Here is a 13403-nt window from a genome sequence, read left to right as displayed (position 1 = left end):
AATGAGTTCCAGTTAGATTAGTCTATCTCACTAAAACTCTACTTTTCTCTTTTCCTGCATGTTTCCAGTCCACTGTTTCTATCAATCCCTTAGTCTTTGTTTCATTGTACTAATTATATGCCCAGACTCTTCGAGTGTGCATCAAACTCAGCGTCCCTCACGCTGTGGGTGAATTAATTAAAGCACCAAGAAATTCATGCTCAGCAAGGAGAACAATTGGCTTGATACACTTGGATGTAGATTTACCCGCTAAGAGCTCAGTGCATGTGAAGGAACTGCTGTGAGCGTGTCCCAGGCGCTGGAGCTGCTGCGGGTGCCGTGTCTCTGTGCTGAACCAAGGCCACCAGTCATACAGCAAGCAGCTCCTTCACCCACATCTGCTCATCCTGCCTCGTTAATGCTGGAGACAGCTGTCCCCATTCTGCTTCAGTGGGGTGAAGGATAGTGAGAACAAATGCCTGGTGAAGACATTATGTCTAGGAAAGGAGTGCAGGAAGGTGTCCAGGAGCCTGGAATAGAGGTAATTCAGATGAAGCTCCTGTCTGACAGCAGGACCTGGAGGCGTGTTACTGCCAAGCCATCTGGGATAGAAATTTGGTAATGAGAGGACACGACTACACCATTCCATCATCTGTGATGATTTCCTGGAAGTTTTAAGTCTTAATGTGTGAGTAAGTCCAGAACTGTAACATAGGAGAGAGAGCTGGCTGACAGCCTTTCTAAGAATTAAGCCCAGCAACGCTGGCTCTAATACAATTAGACAATAATGGCCTAATTGAGTTAGCAGTGAAATTTCAGAGATTTCACTGTGATTATACACAACACATGTATGTGTGTGTGTTACAGTTCATTCATTATTTAGCCTAATATTTTTAGGATCTGGGTTTGCATTACTGTGGCCATGTACAGGCAGAAGCAGGCAGTAGCAGGGGCCTACTGCTGTCCTTACCAATGTCAGTGAGTTTTGCAAAAGGACTTTCCAAAGAACAGGGATAACATTTAGGGCCTCTACCGCATATTCAAAAATAGAACAGATTGTGTGCAAACTGAATTCTTTGTCTCTGCAGTGTCTCTTATTCCTATTCATCAGCAGATGATCTTATCACTTGGTTTCACATGAGCTACATTGCTTTTCATGATGTCATTTTTAGAGCTCTTTTGTTTAAAACTGTGCAACTTCCCGTATGGACACTTTTATTAATTTTGTTCAATATTTCATTGATTTAGTTTTATGTGAGAAAGAAATCACTTAAAATTGATATGAATTGGATTTAAACTGTATTGCCCATAGATACTGTTGAGTTCACAAATTTTGCAACCTAATAATAACTTCAAGGGCTTTCATTCCCTCTTCATTGCTCTTTTTCAAGCTCTGTAATAAGTCAATTGTTTCTCACCCCACTCATCTTGCAGCAAGATTTCCCACAGTTAATTAGAATTTAGTTCAACATCTTTTAATGAGTAACCTTTTAAAACCATAGACAAATACTGCTTAAGAGTCAGCACTGTACATACAATTTATAACTTTAAAAATCTAGGAGTTGCATACCAGCTAGGGGGGACTTCTGTTTTATTAACATGTTGGATTTTTTTTTCCTATTAACTATTTCTTAGTAGGAAACTTTAAGAGAATTCACTTCAATAATTTCAGAAAAATTCTTTTGATTTAGCACAGCACAGCTTTAGCATAGTATAATGTACTCCGATGAAGTCAGATAGCTTTGAGCTACTGCTTTAAAATTGGTCATTGGCCAGGCTAGTTTGCTTCATGAATTAGAAAAAATTAAAGCTTCTTGCCCTGGTGGTGCTTACTGGCAAATAGGAGCTTCTGGAACTTAGGGACATCACAGATCTGTCCTTTTTTCCTTATTATCCTCTCTGCAGTGGAGCCCAGTAAAAGGGACATGGCACCACACCAATATTCCTGCTCATTAGTGACAATCCTGTCCCTAGGAATACTGTGCTATTGAGCTTATCCATTCATTGGCTTCAAAGCAGATAAAATGGTGCTGTTGCTCTGATATTTAGTGGATTATCACATAGTAGTGCTACCGGTTGTGTCCTGAAAGTTTCTAAGATCTGAAATACATTCCTTTAAAAACACCTGAAAGATGAGATGTTAGAAGAGACACCTGTTGCCTTGTAACCAGGTGGGCTGGAGCTTATTACAGCAGAAGAAACAGCAAGCATATTTTACAGCATTTGGTTTTGACTTTTTGTTGCTGTTCCCCTGAAGGAAACAAAACCATGTGCTAGCAAGCAGAAGCGACAGTTTAGCAAAAGAAAAGAGGTACAGGTTTTATAAGAAATGCTGTGAAACTTGTGGCAATAACAAGACAAAACCAGATGCAGCTGCAAAAAAACACAAGCAAAAACAACAAACCTCTATCCTATATCTTGAGTCATATCTTCTTTTTATGGTGGTTAGATATCCTGTTCCTGAAGAATGTGCAAGGCTAATGTCTAAACTGTGATGACAGTGAAACAATAGCAAATTTGAAAGATACTGTTTGTTCAAGGAAGCAGTTTGCCAGTGGATGCATTGTGAAGTGGTAGAGACCTAAATAATGTGGAGTTATTATTGTTTAACTTTGGACATCAAGATGTGGCACTGTCAGACAGAAGGGCCTGAACGAGTAGCTACATTATTAACTAAATTATTCTGGTAACACTGAGAATTTCATTTTAGTTCCTTGTCAGATGCAGTATGAAAGAACTATGAAAGAATATGAAAGAATTTACAGTCTTTTTTTTTTTTTTGTCTAACCAACAGATACAACTGCAGAAGGTGACAGAAAAGAAGACAAAATTACCAGAAGTTGATCTTGCAGGATTTCTATCCAAGATGAGAAATACTAATGCCAGTATCACCTAGAAATAATATTCACTTTGAAAATTTTAGGCACATTTGTCAGACATAGTAATTCAAAATAGTTACCTTTTACATTTCTGAAGGCATGTCTGCACATAAACTGTCTGAATCAGAACCAGGATCTGCATGCATATCATGCCTTGTGCTGTTACACAACAGGTCAGATTAGATAGTCTTTTCTTGCTTCATTCTATGGATCAAATTCAATTTCTGAACTTTGGAAGCATCTCAGATTTTCTTTTAATATGCAAATCAGGTCTAATTTATCCCAGAATAGCTACAACACATCCGCAATCAATGTCACTGTGATAGGATCAGGTTAAATTCAGTTCAATGAATTAAACCATTTCATTTGCTTTAGTTTCTTTGGAGACTACAGGAAGCGTTCACATAAAATAACCACAGTATTAATTACAGTTGTAAAATATACACCTGAACACGCTGTAGGCTATATTACCACGGACAATAGAAATGTGAACCTCCCCACTCAAGGGGGTCACAGCTGAATCTGACATGAGATTGTCACTCTTCCCATAGAAAATTATGCTTCTTACAATATATTCTCAAATCCTATGATTTTCTTGGAGGAGTAAAGACTATCGATTAACTTATATTTTCGGCTTCTATATCAAAAAAGCCAAAAGTGAAATCTGGCAACAGTTATGTTATAAAATCTTTCATTTGTCCCTAATGTATTTCTGCTGTGTTCCTTGCTGGATGGGAACACCTGTTTTGTTCTGAAGGTTGCAGCTGGAGTCAACATCACCTCAACAAAACTGCTAATAATAGGATTCCTTCCCTTTTGAGAGAAGCACCCAAACGAAGTTCATGCGGTGTGCAGTACTGGACACCTCGGTTTTCTTCTGCACCCAAAAAGTTGAGCTACTATTTCAATATCTCTGTAATCTTAGTCCAGCATATCTGGCTGAGATGGAAAAATTCAGGCTCAGTTAGGGCTGGGCTTTAAGATCCATGCACTGCTTCCCCAGCTGCAGCTAAGGCTGCACAAAACTTTGGCAATGGTTAATGGAGAATACAGATGGTGCACGTGCACTGTGGCACTGGTATTTATTTTCTTTACCAACATCTAAGTAGTCCCTTCATGAAGGGGGATCCAGCATGTTTTTAAATGTCTTTTCTAGCACTGCAATCTTGTCACTTAGCAAATGCAGAGAATGTGGGTCCTCATAACTGAATGGCCCACCCAAATGACACTTCACATTCACACAGATCTGCTGGGGCTACTGTGCTGGTGAAGCTCCAGAAGTGAGGAAATGAAGTTACATCCTCCTCTGACACTATTTTTAAAATGAGGAAAGCACAGGAGGAGGTTTAAGTCCTAAGAACAGTGTGCATACCTCAGGTATGATATTGATCATGAGGGAGCTGAAGAGGAAGAATTGTGAGTCCTGAAGACTGTTACTTTATGACATAATGAAAAAGCTTATCGTCCAGTGTATAACTGCAATAGTTTGATGCTCCATCTTCATGGTGATATATTAAATACACCATTATTTTACGTAGCTTGAAGTAGTAAACTTTATTATGATTACAAATGATAGACATTAATGGATCATTAATCCATATAATAATACTGAATTTTCATAAATCAATTTCAAATAATTTAAAATTCTCCCTAAGAACCTTTCTGACACCCTCCACTAGAAAATGACTTTATTTATTTATCACTAATTGTTCCACACTTCCCTGGTTCTTCTAATTAATGCTTCAATTCTCAATTGTTTGTTCACATCACCTTTAACCATCACTCCCATACATTAAAATACACCACCAACATGTCAGACTTCAGATGAATTTCTAAGTTTGTATTTCCCAAAGTAAACACTATAGGTAGTGCCCAGGAAGTTTCTACACATGAACCACATTATGGTATTCTATAGAATATTATTATATTTTTGGCTATGCTATGTATAATTAGTCAGGCAGGGTTTTTTAACATCTTAAGTAAACAGCTGATTAATTAATGTCTCAAGATTGCCTGAGATCTGCAGTTAATGATTATCCTTTTTTGCTGAATTTTAGGACTATAGCTATTGGCCAGGTACCACAAAAGTCAGGAAACTGAGGCCAATTTATACCTAATGCAACAAAATTCCTTGCTATGGAATACACAAATGGAAGACACAAATCTTGTAGATCCTGAAATGTGTTGTATTCACCAAAAACTAGATCAACACTATCCATGTGACTTTGGATAAAGTCTAATTGTGTAGTCTTTCAAAGTTAGGGCTTCATTTTTGGCTGATTTCAGTCTGCAATTGTGCACGTGTGTTTTGTTTATTAAGTCAGGAGAAATGCAGTGGAATTAAATTATAAACTTGTGCCGTCATGGTTGTAAAGATACCTCTAATAAGTATAAAACAGTTTTTAATTACTCAGATTCTTTTTACCTTTCCATAAACTTATTTCTAAATGCACCTAAGCACAGACATGTTAGCCATGGTGCCTTGACAACATTCCAACCTCCTGGACGAGCTGTGCTTCAGGGAGCCTCCTATTGACTCAGTGGTGCATTTGGTAAAGGCTCACTATATTATTTGCTCATTCACATGCACTGCTAAAGTCTGACTGGTGTCAGGAGCAGTGTGTTCCCCTGAGTGCTGCCTCAGGCTCCTTCTGCCTTCAAGTTTCCACTCGTGGAACAATGACTGCCTGCTTAGAGTCTGAAGTCCTTCCTGCTTACAGTACCTAAAATCTGATCATAAAGCTATGTGGAGACTTATTCAGACCCCTTCTGTATAATTTCTGTGCACCACTACACTGGTCACCCATTATAATTAGGCACCAATAAATTCCCAATAATTTAACACATGCTGTATGTGGAACAACATATAAGGAATTTTATGATTTCTCTAAATGAAGCTGTCAAGAAATGGATTTTCCTCATTATGCTAGAGCATCAAAGACTTGTAATTCTTCTGCATGCAAAAAGTTTCTCAAACTGACATAACTTCATAGCCAGGTTAGCAGAAATATGACTTAAAACTATTAAGATTCCCATGTAATTTTACTTTAATAGGACAAATACATTCTTATGCAGTGCATTTGAAGTCTCTGTCTTTGAAAATTAATTAGTAAATTGACCTATTATCTCAAGACAGACTTGCAGCTCTGGAGTGAGATCAAATAATGATGAATAGGAGTAATCTGAAAAAGTATATTCTAATAATTTGATTTTGAATCATGATCTGGCAATGTGAAACCATCTATGTGAAGAACCATTTGAAATTGCTTAGTTGAATTATGTTTTGTCATTAAAATGAAGCTCTCATTTTACGAGATTTTAATTGTATTTTTCTTCAGGCTTCTGTTCACTTTTTAGCCTCTTATTTGGCTTTTTTTATTTCAGAATTTCTTATGAATAGTCCAAACTTACTTCCACATTTTCCAGCAAGATGTTCTGTATGATTAATTTTGAACCTCTTTGGTGTAAGCTGAATCTTGACAATACAAAAAATATTTCAAATATATATGAAAATGCTTCGTATTCTCCTGCTGTTTGTCAAAACTTTTTTTGTTTTTACACAGGTGTTTTCTCCTTGATCTTCATACTCTGATTGGCAACATTTTTTAAATTTTATTTTTTTCTCATTGAAAAAAGGTAATTTGAATAATTATTATAACTTTTCATTGAAATATTGCTGCGCTTTAAAAAAGTGCTTATCCAAAGTATATCTGTGGTGGATTTTTTTTTTTATTATTTCTTTTTTTTTAATTCTGAGGAAAGGTGATCATTAATGAGTTACTGAATTTCTCAAGGCTTGGGTGTCGTGGAATGAAGACACTATATGCTTCTAAACTTCATCCAAGATCGAAGGACAGAAGCACTTGAAAGAAATCCCTTCAAGGAATCACTTCCATGTTTGTATGAAGCCAAAACTTATGCTGCTTTGAATTCAGCCTGTTCTGTCAGCTCTCCCCTTTCTTGGAACCAGACTCATTCAGAAGAGATAGCATAAAGGAGTCTGCAACCAGTTTCTTTATTGATCCAGCTCACATGTGATATATTTTCACAGAAACAGAACATTTCTCATTAAGTACTTGCCATGCTTTTCCATATTCAGAGAAAGGCCTTTTTGCAAGCACCTCAATTGCAGAGCATGAGAAAGTGTGGCATACAGGGGCCATGTACATGCATTTATTGTACCCATTTAGGCTCCATCCCTGTGAATGATCACCTGTAATAATCCAAAATTATTACTTTGTGAACTGTGTACTTAATTTTGCTACTCTTTTGCTCCCGGTGCATAAAGAATGCATTATGCAAGGTGGGTAATGCTGTTCCATCTAAAAATAAAGATTTATAAAAGCATTTGTGGGAGTGCAGTTGTTCAATAAGAAAGCTCTAATTGCAGAATTCTGTGAATGTTTTACAGTGATTAATTTATATACTGCATCTACTTTCTTGTTGTGCAAACAGAACAAAAATAAATTGTCATTACCTTACATTGTATACTAAAACACTGTCTTTACAACAGAAAGACTAAATGATAAAATTGCTCTAAGTAAGACAGATAAGGCAGTCTAGAAACAAGGATTTGTTTGTGGTGTGGGCTTTTTTTCTGCCTTCCTTTTAAAATTCTAATATATGTACTTTTCATGGGCACTGTAAAATAGGCTGGTTTTAGGATGGTTCTGAGTGGGAGAAAAGTTATTTGACATAATAAGAAATACCTTTGCAAGTCTTCAAGCTGTTCTATTCAGTGTATACTGTTATAATTCTGCCTCATAGGGCACAAAAGGAAATGATAAAAATAAAAGCTGAATTATGATATGGAGAGGTTGCAAATGGACTATGATTTTACAACGTTTGTTTTTTTTAAATCTGAAAAAATATAAATTATATGTAGTCTGTTTGGGATTTTTTTGTAAATCATCACATTAAAATCTTATTACATGTTACAAGAAAAATACTAAGAATATTGGTGGAGTCTGGCAAAGAACATTTACCAAAAGTTTATCTAAAACTGTATTTTACATTTGTATTCCTTATAGACTTGTCTGTACATATTTCCTTTTTGTCTTTTGCAGCCCCAGAAGTGATTTCAGTAGTTGTATTTTAAAACCAAATATTGAAAATAGGTCTGTAAAGATCAATAAAAAGCTAAATTATTCAGTACCAGGCAGAACAAAATGTTTTGTTCCACCTATCTTATTATTAAATATTGAAATAAAGCTTCTGAGTATTTTTTAAGTAGAGGAATATGTTAGCATCCTTATAATAAAAAAGGCTGATTCTAAATTCACCTAGAGATGAATGATGGTTTATTATTTTTTAAATGCTGTTCTCTCTTCAAATTGTAGATAATTTAAATCTAAGGTGTGTCCTGTGCTAAACTCCCATGTAATAAACAAGAAAGATACGTGTTGCTAGTTAATCTTTTTCTATTATCCAGTCTCTGCTTCCTCTGAACCACAAGATCTTATGAGGAACTAAAAAAAATAGTGGTTTTATTTATTTATTTTTGTTTTATTTATTTTTAGTTATTATTTTTTAAATTAAAATAAAATCAAAGTAAGCATAGTTAAAATACATTTGATTGAAGAATATTCACTTTTGCAAAACACTGGCTTTCTGCCTATAATGTATTTTATTTTTCCTCTGTAAATAACATTTTCATATAGCATTAACAGTCCATTTCCTTTCCTCTATGATGATAAACATTTTTCATGTCTGTATTTTGTATTTAAAAATACAAACAAAAAACCCTGACGTACTGCAGGCATATAAAACTTGTACATGTTGAGTCTTTGAAGATAGATTTCACTGAAGTCTAGAAGATTTCTTGGTTCTTAATATATATTTTTGTTGGCTCATTTGAATTCAGACCTCTGATGTGCTTTGTCTTTCCAAAGCTCACTACAAGGTCACAAGTTTCTGGGGTTGTAAGACTGTTCCAGCCTTCTTAAATTCTATCAGTTTCTGTTGCTTAAGTTTGGGGTTTTTTTTATTGCTATTGATAAGAGAAATGAAAAATGGAGAATTTGCAATTTTCTGTCCATGAGATCATTGAGTGCTTTATGTGGTGCCTCATATAAAATTAACAGAATTTGGAGAGAAAAGTAGAGAACATGAATATTCCAGTGTTCAGAAGAGAGAAATTGAGATAGAAGGCTGTAAATTTTTCATTTTTTTCATAAACCTTTAAAATATTCTGAGTCTTGCACTGTGTAATACAGTATGGTACATCCTAGAAAATCCCCCATTGTATGACAAATGGCTAGGATGAGGATACCCCCGTGTTTATTTCCTTTTGACTCCTTTCAAGCCAATTTATAAGTAAAAATCCAGACCTGGACCAGACTGGCAGATACTGCAAGGTCAGACAGCAGCCTAGATGAGTTAGCAAAATTCCCTTTCACAGTGATATGTCATTCCAAGCTTGAGATTTCTGCTGATTTATCTTTGGTGAGCACACAGGGCAGTTCCCCCATCTCTCTGAGGAAAGGCAGCTCGCCATGGATGGCAGTGAATTGCGTAGCAAGGTGATGGGTGCCACCACATGCAGCACAAGCCATCAGGCAAGTGAGAGGCACACAAGGAACCTGGGCCACAGAGTGAGAAGCAGGTGGTAAGGATCCCACTGTTGAGGGATGCAGATTATCACACCCTCTTCAGGGCTGTGGGGTTTTGTGAGGACATGTGGTGGAAGAGAGCATCATCAGAGGCTGAGGAAAATGAAAAGGCATGTCTGAGCCCTGAGGAGATGGGGAACAAGCTGGAGGTGGCAATGGAAGGGCAAGTTGTTTGGCAGTAAGTTGTGATGGAGGTGAAGGTAGGAAGAAGCCCCCAAGTAAAGCCAGCCCCTAAGGAGGGATCTGTGCTCATCACTCCTTCCATGGCATGCAATGAGGCTGCACTGAAGTGAGCATTAAAAGGCTAATTGTGTAACATGCAACATTATGGGGGGCACAACCCCAATCTTTTTCTTGCTCACAGTTCAGTCAGTGGGAGTTTTTCCTCCTCCCTCTGCTTGGGATGGAATTATGGCAACTTGCTGAGATGCGAAGTTGACTTTGGTTGAATGAAACAGTCATTTGTGTTGGAGTAGAGGTTGAATACAGTTCCACACTTTTCTTCCCTTGTCACCTCCCCCTGCTTTTGATGCTTGTTGCATAACCTTGTGTGCTACAGAAGATGCAACTCAACATTTTGTAAGGTTTATTTCTAGCAGCTTGCAGCAAACTCATGCTGGGTGTGCTGCTTTTCCAGTCCTTAAAATACAGTCATTTTGGGGATGACTTTCTTTCACATACCCAGGACACATCTTATGTCTGAAGTAATAAACTATAGTTTATTTTCATGAACAGTGATGATTTCTGAAATTTATGTGTTTTGGTGCTTGTTCTCGTGTTGTTGTTTTACAAGTTCAGAAGTACATAAGTTTCTTGCCTTGGAAAAAGAAGGCAGTCATAGCTATTTCTACTTAAGTTTAGTATTTTTACCACAAGATGTGGAAGGGAGAAAAAGCAAGTGGACAAGTAACAGTTTGACTTAGACCAAAAATGCAGAAGGCCATTTAAAAGATTCATTTGAACCTTAAATATATTATACATCTGAGACTGCAATGGATTGATTCTTCAAGTGTCCATTGCAGCCAGTAACATTTTGAAATGTGACTTTCTTAACATTCAAGTATTGATTGATTAGTTTGCCATGACTTCAAGCTTTCTGCATACGGGTGTAGTGCTGCAGGTATTGCTTCAAAGTTTAGTACTAATTTGCCACCAATATTCAACATTATCCTATTGCAAAAGTGCCATTTCTTAGCTTTGTGATTCCCACTTCCTGTCTTAAGCCTTGTCACTATATATTCATAAACTGTCTCTGACCTCCTGCAGTTCAGTAGGTGGAAGAAAAAAAAGAACCTTATAACATGTAAATATCAATGAATGCAACATTTATCACACAGGAAGATCTGACATTGTAAAGACAACTCTGAGATTTTACTAACAGCTTTACTAAAATTTCTAGGCTTTCTTTACTATGTCTATGGGGGTTCTGAATTTGGTTTATTTTGTTGTTTTTGGATTTTTTTTGGGTTTTTTTCCCTGTTTTGTTTTGTTTAGCCTGGAAGTGTTAACTGATGTATAAAATAGGTTTATGTTGTATTATTTATTTGGAAAATCTGCTACCATTTTCCACGGCAGTTCAGAGATCTAAAAAGGTGAATGAACTTTAAATATTTAAGATTTGGTGCCACCACAGATAGCATACATTGGTAACTCCAAAGGTACTGAGAAGAATCATCTTGTGGGAATTTGTTAAGTCTAATGCTTAGAGTAATGGAAGAGACACTATCTCTATCTGCATAGCAGAAGGGAGTAATTCAGTTCCTCCACAGACATTCAGATCAGCGCAGTGTTTATAGGCATAAAACATCCAAGGGAGTATATTAGCTTAACGTGAACCCTGATGCAATATACCTGCCTTTTCCCACATGAGAAAATAAACTTGCAGATGTAGCAAGTATTTACTAAATGAAAAGCTTTTCTGGATTGCAGATTGCAAGATGTTTGTCATTTATCATACCTTTTAGACCATTCTTGTGCCCTGTCACTATAGCAACTCTATTGGCTTCTACAGCAACACCTGGTCCTATCAGTAGCTTTAGCCCATCAAAGTTTCTTCATAAATAATCCATGTGAAAGTGAATGTAGCTGTCATGTTAATTTGTGGTTAACCTGGTTCTGGCAAGTTTATAATTATATTTATGAAGCAAATAAAGCAGATTGTTTTCTTTTTCTTCAGTGATGACTTAACATAAACTGACGGAAACAAATAAAAGAAGCTTTACTGATCACGGTCAAAGTGAAAAAATAATGTCATGAGGACATTCTAGTTACCATCTCACAAATACACTCCTAAATCTGTCTGTCTGACCTCTAGTTAATATTCATAGTGGTACTCTTCACAAAACATGCTTACTTTCCCAGTAAATACTGCACACAGTCTTTGGTTGCTAATTCCCTTCCTCATCCACTTCCTGCTTCAACTCTTTTCTACTCTTCCTCCCAGTGAAGTCTCATCCCAACCCCTAAAAGTTAGGGATAGGAACCACAGATGACAAAACAACATTTACACCTAAAAATGTTACCTTATATCAAGGACACAGTTGAGTTAAACTTTTGTTCACCGCTCACACTAAATGTGGATAGTAGGCTGAGGGTTTGCATCTGCCTTGACTTCCAGTGTCTTCTCTCCAAATATGGGCCTAATTTTGTGGCAGACCTTTTCAAACATAGGCCAAATAACTGCTGTCTCTAGAAGTCTAAAATTCTAAATTGTGTTAATGTTTTTCCATTGCTCTTGATACCTGAATATATGGGCAGGAGATAGCTGGAGCAATAGAAGTCTGAAATTCTTCCCTTCTGTTGCTTTCATAGACACATTGACTAGAAAATGTAATATTGCTGGTATAAAGTAGGAGCAAATAATCTTAGGCTGAAAATAAACTGTTTGAGAGACTGCAAGGGAAAAATGTGCCCACAGGACATAATATCCTCCAGAATTACTCCTTATACATCACTGTTCAAGTCTGATGAAAACTTTCTGATTGCTTTCAGAGGAAGAGATGGTTATCTCTTCTGTCAAGATAAACAGCTACTTTCACAAAATGGTGATTGTCATCAGTGGGCACTGCAATCTGGCACTGAAAAAGATATGCACATGACATAATTATGGTACTCATCTCTATACTTGTTTGACAATAACTATTTAAGCTATTAGTAAATTTTTGAGGTTGTATTTTTGTTTATACGGTCTGACCAACATTTATCTCTCTGGCAACTGAAATAAACTAATTTTATCTGTTAAAGGATTCCTAAGGCATATGTTCAATGTATTTGAGATTCTATTTTTACTGCTTCCTGTATTATAGGAGACTTTCATTAGTTCAGAGCATTGTGACACTTTTTGTACCTCACATCATAAAGAACAATTTCTCCGTTCATAATTGCACCTTCCTTCCAATTTTTCTTTCTTCCAGTCTCTGAAAAGAATTCTTTAAATACAGTATCTATGACATGATTTAGAAACCAAAGTAACCACGTCAACTGACATCAAAGTAAGCCTTTCTTCAGGTGTTAAATGAAGTCAGTGTGTACAAGACCTGTTTTCAGGAGTTAAATGAAGTCAGTCTGTACAAGACAGCTACAACTCATGTTGTAGGATCATTGCCATAGAAAATTATCTTCTTCAGTTTGCTGCCTCTCCTTTTACAAATGCCAGTTCAGTTCAGAAGTGTCTGTGAGTTTATATCTGTGTATATAATTCATAGAGGAATTACATCTGGAGATGCTGCCTACTGAAATAGCTGACCTGCTTTTATCCCCTGAAGGATATTCACTCAACACATCCCCTGAAAAAAAGCATTTGCTTCTTCATCATAGTGTAATACTTACAACAAGGAAACACATGCATAAAAATCTTGTTGTACTGAACAAGGCTATTAATGCAATAGCAGTGGGACAATGTAATAAAAAAGAGACAGGGAAAAGAACCTCCTTG

General features: G+C 36.5%; 1 long non-coding RNA gene across 1 annotated transcript in view; it reads left to right on the top strand.

The window, feature by feature from the left end:
• Positions 1–4883, top strand: part of LOC147653258 (uncharacterized) — a 51828-nt gene extending 46945 nt beyond the window's left edge. The window contains exon 9 of the long non-coding RNA XR_015286785.1: positions 2774–4883. This is a non-coding gene — a long non-coding RNA (uncharacterized LOC147653258). The remainder of the gene's footprint in view (positions 1–2773) is intronic.
• The last annotated feature ends 8520 nt before the right edge of the window (positions 4884–13403 follow it).

The sequence above is a fragment of the Cyanistes caeruleus genome, chromosome 5, assembly GCF_971803275.1.
Source record: "Cyanistes caeruleus chromosome 5, bCyaCae1.hap1.1, whole genome shotgun sequence".
Lineage (NCBI taxonomy): Eukaryota > Metazoa > Chordata > Aves > Passeriformes > Paridae > Cyanistes > Cyanistes caeruleus.
The sequence above is the reverse complement of the archived record's forward strand: the minus strand, read 5'-3'. Positions and strand labels throughout refer to the sequence as shown.